The sequence below is a fragment of the Rhinopithecus roxellana genome, chromosome 5, assembly GCF_007565055.1.
Source record: "Rhinopithecus roxellana isolate Shanxi Qingling chromosome 5, ASM756505v1, whole genome shotgun sequence".
Classification (NCBI taxonomy): Eukaryota; Metazoa; Chordata; class Mammalia; order Primates; family Cercopithecidae; genus Rhinopithecus; species Rhinopithecus roxellana.
Genome location: NC_044553.1, coordinates 87,902,706 through 87,914,777, shown reverse-complemented (window position 1 = coordinate 87,914,777; position 12,072 = coordinate 87,902,706). Strand labels below are relative to the sequence as shown.

General features: G+C 42.8%; 1 non-coding gene across 1 annotated transcript; it reads right to left on the bottom strand.

Moving 5' to 3' along the window:
- Positions 1 to 10,160: 10,160 nt before the first annotated feature.
- LOC115897983 lies at positions 10,161 to 10,347 on the bottom strand. The gene has a single exon (XR_004057753.1). It is a non-coding gene; the product is annotated as a U2 spliceosomal RNA (small nuclear RNA).
- Positions 10,348 to 12,072: the final 1,725 nt, after the last annotated feature.

Here is a 12,072-nt window from a genome sequence, read left to right as displayed (position 1 = left end):
TGAGACAGAATTTCACTCTTATTGCCCAAGCTGGAGTACAATGGCACAATCTCAGCTCACTGCAACCTCCACGTCCCAGGTTTAAGCGATTCTCCTGCCTCAGCCTCCCAAGTAGCTGCAATTACAGGCATGCACCACAACGCCCGGCTAATTTTTTGTATTTGGTAGAGACAGGGTTTCACCATGTTGGTCAGGCTGGTCTTTTTTTTTTTTTTTTTTTTTTTTTTTTTTTTTTTTTTTTTTTTTTTTTGGTGACAGAGTCTCGCTCTGTTGCCCAGGCTGGAGTGCAGTGGCCGGATCTCAGCTCACCGCAAGCTCCGCTTCCCGGGCTCACGCCATTCTCCTGCCTCAGCCTCCCGAGTAGCTGGGACTACAGGCGCCTGCCACCTCGCCTGGCTAGTTTTTTGTAGTTTTTAGTAGAGACAGGGTTTCACCGTGTTAGCCAGGATGGTCTTGATCTCCTGACCTTGTGATCCGCCCATCTCGGCCTCCCAAAGTGCTGGGATTACAGGCTTGAGCCACCGCGCCCGGCCAGTCAGGCTGGTCTTGAACTCCTGACTTCGGGTGATCCACCCACCTCGGCCTCCCAAAGTGCTGGGATTACAGGCGTGAGCCACTGTGCCCGACCTACAAGGATTATTTCTTATTTAGAGATGGTGATATTCTTGCAAAGTACGTAGACTGAAAGAAATCAGTATTGAAATAGCATCAACATGAACCTGCCCATCCCACTGAAGTTCCAAAATATTTCATCATGTATAATTTCCATGTCTCTCTTTGGTAACATACTAATGACAAAAAAAAAAAAAAAAAGAAAAATTATGTTAAAGGCCCTGAGAAACCCCAAACCACACCTTTCGATCAACCACAGCATAGTGGCTGTGACCTCTCCATGTTTTGTCAGCTCCTCGCCAACTCCAGTTTGTAGAACAGTGATCTGGAGAACTCCAGCTTGTGAACTCCTTTTGTGGATTGAGAGCATTATGTGATCAGCACAGTCTGAAGCTGCCACGTACTTCACCAAGACAGGTGTTCTGGGATGTCAGGGAGAGAAGGGCGGCGGTCTGTGAAAGAGAACCTGGGTGTCTAGAGCACTCAGGTGCTCTTTCTAGGGGTGAGTGGGCAAACGCCACCCACACTGTGATGTAAGTTTCCACAATCCAGTTGTCACTTCCAGCTGCCAATGTTGAACTTCATGCTCCTGTCATTCCACTTTGGGCTTGGTAGAGATAGCAGCCCCTGGCGCAGGCTGTCTTGGCTGAATACATCTTACTCTCTCCCTTCTCATCACTACCAGTCCCTTGTGTGACCTTGAAAAGGTCTCTCAAGCATTAGTAGAACTGTTTAAGCTCGAAGTATATTGATTAAAATAACAGGAATTATAATGTGTGAACAGTTGCTCGGTATTTATAGAAATATTTTCTTCTAGGACACAGTCCTCTCTTTCTCCCCAGATCCTGTAGTGAAATGACAGGCCAAATGCTGTGGCAATTCAAGAGGATGAGAGGAAATATGCTTTGAAATAGGAGGAGAAACTGACCTGGCTGGTTTGGTAAGAGGTCCGAGGAACACAGTGTCCTTTGGACGTTGACAGCTGCTGGAAGATGTCTGTTCTAGTTCTAGTTGGTCAGGCCGACCCTCTCTGGCCAGCTGACCTATGGCAAGCAGAAATGGTCAACATAATGGAAAGCCCATTCCATCCTTGACAGTGAGATGTGCTGATGTGGGAGATGAGAGATTTTAATCTACTGATAAGAGAGGAACAGATGTCCAGAATGAAAAGTAATATGAATGAGGCAGGTTATAAAACAATATGTACTGTGGTATCATATTTACATATTTTTACAAATATAAATGATTACATAAAAATAATCTGGAATAATAGTTACAAACTGTTAATAGAGCTAGGATTGAAAATGGCAAAGAGGAGATTTTAAAAATTTTGTATGCTTTTATATTCTTTGAGTTTTTTCTAAATATAATGCATTACTTTCCCCTACCCCTAAAATCTTTTTTGGTACTTATATTACTTATAATATAGTCATTGAAGCTTCATTGAAGTAGCAGTTACATACAGTACAATCACCCTATTAAAAGTCTATGGTGGGCCCGGTGCAATGGCTCACGCCTGTAATCTCAGCACTTTAGGAGGCCGAGGTGGGCGGATCATGAGGTCAGGAGTTCAAGACCAGCCTGACCAACATGGTGAAACCCCCATCTCTACTAAAAATACAAAAATTAGGCTGGGTGCGGTGGCTCAAGCCTGTAATCCCAGCACTTTGGGAGGCCGAGACGGGCGGATCACGAGGTCAGGAGATCAAGACCATCCTGGCTAACAACGTGAAACCCCGTCTCTACTAAAAAATACAAAAAACTAGCCGGGCGAGGTGGTAGGCGCCTGTAGTCCCAGCTAATGTAGTCCCAGCTACTTGAGAGGCTGAGGCAGGAGAATGGCGTAAATCCGGGAGGTGGAGCTTGCAGTGAGCTGAGATCCCGCCACTGCACTCCAGTCTGGGCGACAGAGCCAGACTCCATTTCAAAAAAAAAAAAATACAAAAATTAGTCAGATGTGGTGGCACGCACCTGTAATCTCAGCTACTCAGGAGGCTGAGGCAGGAGAATTGCTTGAACTCGGGAGGTGGAGGTTGCAGTGAGCTGAGATCATGCCATTGCACTCCAGATTGGGCGACAGAGCGAGACTCCATCTCAAAAAAAAAAAAAAAAAGTCTATGGTGCTGGGCACAGTGGCTCATGCCTGTAATCTCAGCACTTTAGGAGGCCAAGGCAAGAGAATCCCTTGAGCCCTGGAGTTTAAGTCCAGCTTGGACAACATAGTAAGACCCTGTCTCTAAAAAATTTTTTTAAAGTTAACCATGTGTGGTGGCATGTGCCTGTAGTCTCAGCTACTTGGGAGGCTGAGGTGGGAGGATCGCTTGAGCCCAGGAGATTGAGGCTGCAGTGAGCTATGATTGTGCTACCACACTCCAGCCTATACAACAGAGTGAGACCCTCTCTCAAAAAAAAAAAAGTCTATGGTTAGATGAGTTTTGAGAAACCTACAGTCATGTAACCACCACCTCAGTCAAGATATAGAACACTTCCAGGTCAGGCATGGTGGATCATGCCTGTAATCCCAGCACTTTGGGAGGCTGAGGCAGACAGATCACCTGAAATCAGGAGTTCAAGACGAGCCTGGCCAATATGGTGAAAACCTTTCTCTACTAAAAGTACAAAAAATGAGCTGGGCATGGTGGCGGACACCTGTAATCCCAGCTACTCGGGAGGCTGAGGCAGGACAATCACTTGAACCCGGGAAGCGGAGGTTGCAGTGAGCCGAGATCATGCCATTACCCTCCGGCCTGGGCAACAAGAGCGAAACTCTGTCTTTAAAAAACAAACAAACAAACAAATAAAAAACAAAAAAGAACACTTCCACCACACTCAAATTTCTCTCCTGCCCTTTTTGCAGTCCATCTCCTGTCTCCACTCCCTCCCTGTCCCTATTGTTTAGTCTCTTTTAGAATGTCATATCAATGGAATCATACTGTAAGCATGGACATTTTTGTGCCTGGCTTCTTTCACTTAGCAAAATGCCAGATAGATTCACCCATTATGATGCTTGTGGAGATTTGTTTTATTGATTGATTGATTGATTGATTGAGATGGGGTCTCACTCTGTCACCAGGCTGGAGTGCAGTGGCGCAATCTTGGCTCACTGCAACCTCCGCCTCCTGGGCTCAAGTGATTCTCCTGCCTTAGCCTCCCGAGTAGCTGGGACTACAGGCATGCGCCACTACACCCAGCTAATTTTTGTGTTTTTAGTAGAGATGGGGTTTCACCATGTTAGTCAGAATGGTCTTGATCTCCTGACCTCGGGATCCACCCACCTCGGCCTCCCAAAGTGCCGGGATTACAGCATTAGCCACCGTGCCCGGCCTGTTTCTTTCTTTCTTTTTTTTTTTTTTTTTGAGACGGAGTCTCGCTCTGTCACCCAGGCTGGAGTGCTGTGGCCGGATCTCAGCTCACTGCAAGCTCCGCCTCCCGGGTTCACGCCATTCTCCTGCCTCAGCCTCCCGGGTAGCTGGGACTACAGGCTCCCACCACCTTGCCCGGCTAGTTTTTTGTAGTTTTTAGTAGAGACGGGGTTTCACCGTGTTAGCCAGGATGGTCTCGATCTCCTGACCTCGTGATCCGCCCGTCTCGGCCTCCCAAAGTGCTGGGATTACAGGCTTGAGCCACCGTGCCCGGCCTGCCTGTTTCTTTTTATTGCTGAGTGGCATTCCAATGTATTGTAGTTTATCCATTCACCAATGTGGCTTGTTTTCTGCTTTTGTCAATTACAAATTACAAATAAAACAAAATGTGTGTTTACAATTACAAACATTTGTGCGCAAAGTTTTGGGTAGATATGTTTTCTCTTGAGTAAATACCTAGAAATGAGATCTTTATAAGAAGCTGCCAAACTTTTCCAAAGTGGCATTTTGCATTCCCATCATGAGTATTCCAGTTGCTCCACATTTTCACCAGCTTCAGGCATTGGCATTTTTTGAATTTGAATCATTCTAATAGGTGTGTAGGTATCTCATTATGGTTTTAATTTTCGTTTCCCTAATGACTAATGATGTTGAACATCTTTTCCTGTGTTTATTGGTCATCTGTATATGATTTTTCGTGATATATTCAAATCTTTTATGCATTTAAAAATCTGGGTTATCGTCAGCTACTCAGGAGGCTGAGGCAGGAGAATGGGGTGAACCCGGGAGGTGAAGCTTGCAGTGAGCCGAGATCACGTCACTGCACTCCAGCCTGGGTGACAGAGCAAGACTCTGTCTCAAAAAAAAAAAAAAAAAAAAAAAAAAAAAAAAAAAAAAACAACTGGGTTATCTATTATTGAATTGTAAATTCTTTGTGTGTGTGTTTTTTTTTTTTTTTTTTTGAGACAGAGTCTCGCTCTGTCGCCCAGGCTGGAGTGCAGTGGCCAGATCTCAGCTCACTGCAAGCTCCGCCTCCCGGGTTCACCCCATTCTCCTGCCTCAGCCTCCCAAGTAGCTGGGACTACAGGCGCCCGCCACCTCATCCGGCTAGTTTTTTGTATTTTTTTAGTAGGGACGGGGTTTCACAGTGTTAGCCAGGATGGTCTCGATCTCCTGACCTCATGATCCGCCCGTCTCGGCCTCCCAAAGTGCTGGGATTACAGGCTTGAGCCACCGCGCCCGGCCTGAATTGTAAATTCTTAATATATTCTGGATATAAATTCTTTATCACAGATGTGTTTTTGCAAATATTTTCTCCCAGTTTGTGACTTGTCTTTTTACTTTTTTTCTTTTTTGAAAGCAGCTAAGACCTGAATTTTTATTCTCTGAACAGTGCCTTTTTTTTCTTTTTTTTGAGACAGTCTCGCTCTGTCGCCCAAGCTGGAGTACAGTGGTGTGATCTCAGCTCACTGCAACCTCTGCCTCCCAGATTCAAGTGATTCTCCAGCCTCAGCCTCCAGAGTAGCTGGAATTACAAGTGTGTGCCACCACACCCAGCAAATTTTTGTATTTTTAGTAGAGACAGGATTTCACCATGTTAGCCAGGCTCATCTTAAACTCCTGACCTCAAGTGATCCGCCCTCCTCGGCCTCCCAGAGTGCTGGGATTACAGGCATGAGCCACCACACCTGGCCCATGAACAGTGTCTTTTGAACAGCAAAAGTTTTAAGTTTTGATAAAATGTATTTGTTTTCTTGAGTGGTTTGTCCTTTTTTTGTTCTATTTAAGAAATCTTTGCCTAACTGAAGGTGACACAGAGTTTTCTTATGTTTTCTTTTAGTCCTTTACAGTTTTAGCTCTTATATTTAGGTTTATGATTCATTTAGAGTTAAATTTTTAACAGTTTTATTGAAATATAATTCATATATCACACATTGAATCTATTCTAGTGTAGAATTCAATGGTTTTTAGTATATTTACAGAGTTGTGCAGTCATCATCATGATCTAATTTTAAACATTTGTGTTAACCCACAGAGAAACCCTATGCCCATTAGTGAGACTTTTCATTCCTTCTCCCATCTCCTCAGCTATAAGCAATCATCAATCTACTTTCTGTCTCTATAGATTTGCCTATTGAGTTAATTTTTTATATGATACAAGGTCAGAGTCAAATTTCATTTCTTTGCACATTTATGTCCAATTGTTCCAGCATCACCATTTGTTGAAAAGACGATCCTTTCTCCTTTGGAACTATTTACCTTGGCATCTTTGTCTATACCAATTGACTTATATGTGTGGGTCTATTTTTGAAGTTTTTTTTTTTTTTTTTTTTTTTTGAGATGGAGTTTTGCTCTTTTCACCCAGGCTGGAGTGCAGTGGCATGATCTTGGCTCACTGCAACCTCCCCCTCCCGGGTTCAAGCAATTCTCCTGCCTCAGCATCTCGAGTAGCTGGGATTATAGGCACCTGCCACCATGCCCAGCTTATTTTTATGTGTGTTTTTAGTAGAGACAGTGTTTCCCCATGTTGGCCAGGCTGGTCTTGAGCTCCTGATCTCAGGTGATCCACCCACCTCAGCCTCCCAGAGTGCTGGGATTACAGGCGTGAGCCACCGTGCCTGGCCTATTTTTGAACTTTCTATTCTGTTCCATCAATCTGTCTACCATATATTAAAACTGCAGTTTTGATTATTATAAATTTGTAAGAGATATGAAATGTGGTAATGTGAGTCCTCCAGCTTTGTTCTTTTTCAAAATAGTTTTGACTATCCCAAGTTCTTTTCATTTCCATACAAAGTTTGGGATCAACTTGTCAATTTCTAAAATAAAAATACTAGGCTGTGGGATTTTTATTGTGATTACTTTGGATCTTTAGGTTAATTTGAATCTTGACATTTTAAGAATATTGAGTCTTCTGATTCATGAACATGGTATACCTCTCCATTTATTTAGGTTTTAATTTTTTCAGCAATATATATATATATATATATATATATTTTTTTTTTTTTTTTTTTTTTTTTTTTTGAGACGGAGTCTTGCTGTGTCACCTAGGCTGGAGTGCAGTGGCCGGATCTCAGCTCACTGCAAGCTCTGCTGCCTCCCGGGTTCACGCCATTCTCTCGCCTCAGCCTCCCAAGTAGCTGGGACTACAGGCGCCCACCACCTCGCCCGGCTAGTTTTTTTTGTATTTTTTAGTAGAGACGGAGTTTCACCATGTTAGCCAGGATGGTCTCGATCTCCTGACCTTGTGATCCACCCATCTCGGCCTCCCAAAGTGCTGGGATTACAGGCTTGAGCCACCGTGCCCGGCCTTTCAGCAATATTTTTTAGTTTCCAGTATAAGATCTTGCATGTTTTGTCAGATTTATCCCCAAGAATTTTATGTTATTTGTTCTAAAGTAAATATAATTAAAAATTTTTTGATTTCTAAATGTTTATTATTAGTATCTTGAAATATAATTTTTGTATTCTGTGACTTTACTAAATTCACTTTTTAGTTCATGGTTTTGTATATCCTTTAGGATTTTCTATGTTGATGACAACATTTTTATTTCTTTATTTCCAAATAGTATGTATTTTATTTCTTTCTCTTGCCTTATTGTACTGGCAGGGACACCAGTTCAGTGTTGTATAGAAGGGGTGAGAACAGATATCTTGCTGTGTTCCCAATTTCAGGGAAAATATTTACTTTTTCAATAAGTATGTTGTTCTTTTTTTGAGGTGGAGTCTCACTGTGTCGCCCAGGCTGGAGTGCAGTGGCGCAATATTAGCTCACTGCAACCTCCGCCTCCCGAGTCCAAGCAGTTCTTTGCCTCAGCCTCCCGAGTAGCTGGAATTGTAGGCATCCGCCACCATACCCAGCTAATTTTTGTATTTTTAGTAGAGATGGGGTTTCACCATATTGGCCAGGCTAGTCTTGAACTCCTGACCTCGTGACTAATGATGTCGAACATCTTTTCCTGTGTTTATTGGTCATCTGTATATGATTTTTGGTGATATCTTCAAATCTTTTATGCATTTAAAAATCTGGGTTATTTTCAGCTACTCGGGAGGCTGAGGCAGGAGAATGGGGTGAACCCGGGAGGTGAAGCTTACAGTCAGCTGAGATCGTGCCACTGCACTCCAGCCTGGGTGACAGAGCGAGACTCCATCTCAAAAAAAAAAAAAAAAAAAAAAAAAAAAAAAAAAAAATCTGGGTTATCTATTATTGAATTGTAAATTCTTAATAATATTCTGGATATAAATTGTTTTTCACAGATGTGTTTTTGCAAATATTTTCTTCCAAAGTGCTGGGATTACAGGCGTGAGCCACTGCACCCAGCCAGCATGTTGTTCTTTATAGTTTGAGAAAGTTCCCTTCCATCCCCAGTTACATGAGTGGTTTTTATCATGAAAACATGCTAGATTTTGGCAAATGCTTTTATGGCCATACCTTTATTAGTTTGTTAATATGGTTAATTATATTGAGTTTTTTATATGTTGAACCAACATTCAAAACCAGTATACCAACTTTGCATTCCTGGGATAAACCCTACTTGGTCATGATATATTATACTTTTTTTTTTTTTTTTTTTTTTTTTTTTTGAGACGGAGTCTTGCTCTGCCACCCAGGCTGGAGTGCAATGGCCGGATCTCAGTTCACTGCAAGCTCCGCCTCCCGGGTTTACGCCATTCTCCTGCCTCAGCCTCCCAAGTAGCTGGGACTACAGGCGCCCACCTCGTCGCCTGGCTAGTTTTTTGTATTTTTAAGTAGAGACAGGGTTTCACCGTATTAGCCAGGATGGTCTTGATCTCCTGACCTCGTGATCCGCCCGTCTCGGCCTCCCAAAGTGCTGGGATTACAGGCTTGAGCCACCGCGCCCGGCCTATACTTTTTATTTATTACTAGATTTGATTTGCTTTTTTCTTTTTTTCTTTTATTTTTTTGAGACAGAGTCTTGCTCTGTTGCCCAGGCTGGAGTGCCACGGTGCGATCTCAGTTCACTGCAACCTCCACCTCCCAGGTTCAAGTAATTCTCCTGCCTCAGCCTCTTGAGTAACTAGGATTTGTAACCCTGCTAATTTTTGTATTTTTGTAGAGACAGGGTTTCACCATGTTTACCAGGCTGGACTCAAACTCCTGACTTCAGGTGAATCCATCCACCTCAGCTTCCCAAAGTGCTGGGATTACAGGAGTGAGCCACCACACCCAGCCCTTGATTTGCTAGTATTTTAAGAATTATCTTGTTTAGATTCATAAGAATATTGGCCCATGGTTTTTGTTTTTGTTTTCCTTTTGTAGTGTCTTTTCTGATTTTGGTATCAGAATAACAATGGGAGAAATGTCTCCTCTTCTGTTTTCTGGGAGAGTTTGTATAAAGTTAGTAAAATTTCTTCCTTATGTATTCTTCATTTTTTAGTTTGAACACAACTATCTTATTTGAATTTTTTCTACATAAAATGCAATACTTTCCATTTATTTTATGTTATTTTTTAGCCCATGACACAGCCCTAAGGAGATCCTGGGAACATGTGCCCAAAATGCAATACTTAAAAAAAAAAAAAATTATACTTTGAAATAATGTTGTACTTACAGAAAGGTTACAAAAATCCTATCAAGTCTTCCTATATACCTTTCACCTAGATTCCCTTAATATTAACATCTTAGATAATCATAGCAGAATGATCAAAATCATAAAATTAACATTGCCATAACATTATTAACTAATAATATTAGTAGTAATATTATTAGTATTATGCCTTATTCCAGTTTCATCATTTTCTCACTAACGTTCTTTTCTGACCCAAGATTCCACATTGCATTTAGTTGTCCTGTCTCCTTAGTCCCCTTCTTCTTTTTTTGTTTTTTCGTTAAAACTGTTTTTTTTTTTTTTTTTTTTTTTGGCCGGGCATGGTGGCTTACACCTATAATCCCAGGTGTGAGGCGGGTGGATCACGAGGTCAGGAGATCAAGACCATCCTGGCTAACACAGTGAAACCCCGTCTCTACTAAAAATACAAAAAAATTAGCCGGGCGTGGTGGCGGGCACCTGTAGTCCCAGCTACTCAGGAGGCTGAGGCAGGAGAATGGCGTGAACCTGGGAGGCGGAGCTTGCAGTGAGCTGAGATCGCACCACTGCACTCCAGCCTGGGTGACAAAGCGAGGCTCTGTCTCAAAAAAAAAAAAAAAAATTTTTTTTTTCAAGGTTTGGGTGCACTGTTGTTGGAAGTACTGCAATACCAGGTCAATGTGTGGAGTGGATGCAGCAAGCTCCTATTCCATCTCCTATTTCCAAAAATCCATTTAATATATTGTCCTTGAATAGAGGACATATCAGATATAAAACTGATACAGATACTATACTTGATCTTAGCCAAAAGGCCAAGAAGTGATCCTTAGTCTCCTTCTAAGAGAGTTTCTTAGTCTTTATTGTTCATGATGTTTGCATTAACTTTTTAATTAAAAAATAATCAGGGAGGCTGGGTGCAGTGACTCACGCCTGTAATCCCAGCACTTTGGGAGGCTAAGGTGGATCACCTGAGGTCAGGAGTTCGAGACCAGCCTGGCCAACATGATGAAACCCTGTCTCTACTAAAAATACAAAAAATTAGCTGGGCATGGTGGCAGGTGGCTATAATCCTAGCTACTCAGGAGGCTGAGGAAGGACAATCACTTGAACCAGGAGGTGGAGGTTGCAGTGAGCCAAGATTGCACCACTGCACTCCAGCCCGGGCAACAAAAACAAACTCCATCTCAAAAAAAGAAAAAAAAAAAAAAAATCAGGGAAATGTTTCCCTCTGTTCTTTCCTTCCTTTGAATATTTTACTCTAAAGCCATTAGGTTGGGTTGAACAAAGTCTGCATCAGTGGGGCATGTGGTAGTGGCGTTTTGGGGGCCTGTCATGGGTGTATTAGTCTGTTCTCACAATGCAATAAAAAATACTTGAAGTAGCAGGGCACAGTGGCTCATACCTGTAATCCCAGCACATTGGGAGCCTGAGGCAGGAGGATTGCTTGAGGTCAGGAGTTCAAGACCAGCCTTGCCAATATGGTGAAACTCCATCTCTACTAAAAATACAAAAATTAGCTGGGCATGGTGGGTGCCTGTAGTCCCAGCTACTCGGGAGGCTGAGGCATGAGAATCACTTGAACCTGGGAGGCGGAGGTTGCAGTGAGCCAAGATTGAGATAGCGCCACTGCACTCCAGCCTGGGCAACAGAGCAAGACTGCCTCAAAACAAAACACAACACAACAAAACAAAACAAAACAAAAAAACCTGAGGCTTGATTGGCTCACAGTTTTGCAAGCTGTACAGGACGCATGATGCTGGCATCTGCTGGGCTTCTGGAGAAGCCTCAGGAAACTTACAATCATGGTGGAAGGTGAAGGAGGAGCAGGCATATCACATAGCCAGAGCTGGAGCAAGGGAGAGAGGGGGAAGGTGCCACACACTTTTAAACAACCAGAACTCACTCACTATCATGAGGGTAGCACCAAGGGAATGGTATTAAACATTCATGAGAAGTCTACCCTCATGATCCAATCACCTCCCACCAAGCTCTGCCTCCAATACTGAGGATTACAATTCAGCATGAGATTTGGGTGAAGACAAATATCTAAACTATATCATAGGGTATAAGAGCCCAAGTGGAGTGAGGCAGCCTCTGTGAATGGGGGGTGGTGATAGCCCAATAACATCGTCAGGGTCTGAGTGGAGGGAAGAGGACACCTGTGCCAGTGCAGGGGTGAGGATGGGCCATCTCCACAGAGGAGGGCAGTTGTGCAGGGGTATGATGGCAGAAACAGAAGATTGTTAATGCACAGGGGCTCTGATCACATGAATAAACATACTGAGAATAATGAAAGACAGGTGTCTGCCTAGCAGAGAGAGAGGTTACATGTGGAAAGGAAAATAACTAGAATTAATGACTCTTGTGGTGTTGGATAAGAATGGAAAGGTAACCTTATAAACTTAAGGTTTGCATATGTAAAAATAAATAGGGAAAAATCAATAAGTAAATATAGGTCTATCCTCTGAGAGGGTCTGGGAGGGGCAACACCTCATAGCAATGAGCACATTTTGTACTCAGGTCTTGGCTTCTAAATACTATTCTTGCCA